This window comes from Lissotriton helveticus, chromosome 5_1, assembly GCF_964261635.1.
Source record: "Lissotriton helveticus chromosome 5_1, aLisHel1.1, whole genome shotgun sequence".
NCBI lineage: Eukaryota > Metazoa > Chordata > Amphibia > Caudata > Salamandridae > Lissotriton > Lissotriton helveticus.
In genome coordinates this window covers 1,925,884,845-1,925,887,512 of record NC_136065.1, presented here as the reverse complement: position 1 = coordinate 1,925,887,512, position 2,668 = coordinate 1,925,884,845, and positions in this window count along the sequence as shown.

Sequence of the window (2,668 nt, the reverse complement as noted above, 5' to 3'; positions counted from 1 at the left end):
AATCTTGGTAAATGCTTTCGCTTTGGTTCGTCTTGCACCGGTACCTGACCCTCAGGGCCCCCGGCCGGAGCTCCTGAACCCAGCCAAGCAAGGGGAGGCTGCCCGGGCACCACGGAACCCCGACCCGGGCCTTAGGCAGTGCAGCAGGCCGGGGGCGGGGCCCAGGGCCGGAGCACCCGACCTGGGGCCCCGGCCAAGCCCCTGGACCCAGCCGGGCGCTCCCAGGCCCGGAGGCACAGGAGAAGCCTCCGGACCACGCGGCAGGACCCAGGACGGAGCCCGGGGTGGGGAGGCCGCCCTGCAGAGCTCCTGATCACAGCCAACCAGGTGGAGGCTCCCCGGGCACCATGGAACCCCGTCTTGGGGCTTTGGCAGTACAGCTGGCCAGGGGACAGGGCCCAGGGCCGGAGCACCCGACCCGGGGCCCAGCGGGGCCCCTGGACCCAGCCGGGGCTCCCAGGCCCGGAGGCGCTGGGGAAGCTTCCCCGGGCCCTCCGGACCCCATCCCAGGCACCCTGCCACGCGGCAGGACCGAGGACGGAGCCTGAGGTGGGCAGGCTGAGGGCCCCGGTCGGAGCTCCTGAACCTAGCTAAGCAAGTGAGGCTCCCCGGGCACCACGGAACCCCGTCCCAGGCCTTTGGCAGTGCGGCAGGCCAGGGGGGCAGGGCCCAGGGCCCAAGCACCCAACCCGGGACCCGGTGGGGCCCCTGGACCCAGCGGGGTCTCCCAGGCCCTGAGGCGCATGGGACGCCTCCCCGGGTCCTCCGGACCCCGTCTCGGGCACCCTGCCACGCGGCAGGACCCAAGACAGAGCCCGGGGTGGGGACGCCTCCCTCCCCGGGGCCCTCAGGGGCCCCGGCCGGAGCTCCTGAACCCAGCCAATTAAGGGGAGACTGCCCGGACACACTGGAACTACGACCCAGCCGGGGCTCCCAGTCCTGGAGGTGCATGGGACGCCTCCCCGGGCCCTCCGAACCCCGTCCCAGACACCCTGCCACGCGGCACGACCCAGGACAGAGCCCAGGGAGGGGAGGACGCCCTCCCCGGGGCCCCTGGACCCAGCCCATCAGGGGGAGTCTTCCCGGGCCCGCCAGACCCCATCCAGGGCATCCTGCCACGCGGCAGGCCCAGGGACAGACCCAGGGCTGGGGCCGCATCCTGGCCCATCCAGCTGCCAGCTGAGGACCGCTAGGCCGAGAGGGGTCCCAGAGTACCTTATCCCTATTAATCCGGAGGAAGGCTACCCCTCTTTCTGGGAACCTGTGCGCACCGCGAGGCTCCGGGGACCCTAGGAGCGAATGTGCCTCCTGGAGCCCTGGCTGGGATCCGGGACGCGAATGGCACCTCATTGGGACTTCTAGGGAAGCCCGGCCATCTGGTCGCCCCATAGGAAAGCATACGGGTGCGACCAGATGGCTGAGGGGAGAGGTGCGGCCAGATGGCCGGGACCGAAAGGACTCCCATCTGCCCGCCCAAGGCCTAGCAGTAGGGCTCCCGCCTGCCCACGCAGGGCTCGGGGGATCAGAGAGACCCCGGCAGCTGGGCCTCAGGCGCAGGTGGGGCTGACAGAGCTCTCGGGCCCAGACACCCAGGGGAGGACTTCCCGGGACCCAAGGAGCCCGTCCCGGGCACTTTGCCATGCCACGGGCTGGAGGAGGGAGCCCCGGATGCCTAGGGAGGTGTTGCCCGGGCACAGCCCATCTGGTCCCTGGCAGAGAACCACCAGCCTAGGCGGGGTGTTCCGGCATACCCTGCCCCTAGTAATCCAGAGGAAGGCTACACCTCTTTCTGGGAAACCGCGCGCACCGAGTGACGGAGGGGACCCAGGGCGCAGGGGTGCCTGACCTCATGGATCCCTCGCTGGGATCAGGGAGGCAAATGGCCCCTCATCGGGACTTCCAGGGAAGCCCGGCTGTTAGACGGGGACCCTGAGGGTCGGCCGGATACTGAGGGAGAGATCCCCGAGGGGGACCGTCTCCGGTGATCGTACAGACAAGTCACCTCCCTCCCCACAAACAGGCACCACACCAAGTCGAGTTCAAGGCTTTATATAAGGTTCTTAAGGCAAGGATATCAGCGATACAGGTTATCTCGGACCCGGGGGTCCTCTCACTTCTAGTCTCTGTAGGGAAAGGGGGTAGCGGGACAGTCTTGGTACCGGATCGGTACCGGTAGTGGTAAGGGGCGAGCTCACAATCCTCGAGCTGGAGGGTCTGTGGATCGGGCCGCGGCAGCGCCAGCAGGCCAAGATGGTAGTCTCACAAGGCAGAGGGCCGCGGCAGCGCCAGCAGGCCAAGTTGATGGTTTCACGAGGCAGAGGGCCGCGGCAGCGCCAGCAGGCCAAGATGGTTTCACTAGGCAGAGGGCCGCGGCAGCGCCAGCAGGCCAAGACGATGGTTTCACGAGGCAGAGGGCCGCGGCAGCGCCAGCAGGCCACGATGGTAGTCTCACAAGGCAGAGGGCCGCGGCAGCGCCAGCAGGCCAAGTCGATCGTTTCACGAGGCAGAGGGCCGCGGCAGCGCCAGCAGGCCAAGATGGTTTCACTAGGCAGAGGGCCGCGGCAGCGCCAGCAGGCCAGTCACGGATGAGTTCTTCTCGGGTCTCTCGACTCCAGGATACAACTGCCTTCCTGGTCTGGCACTGCCCCAGTTATAGGTCTGGTCCCCT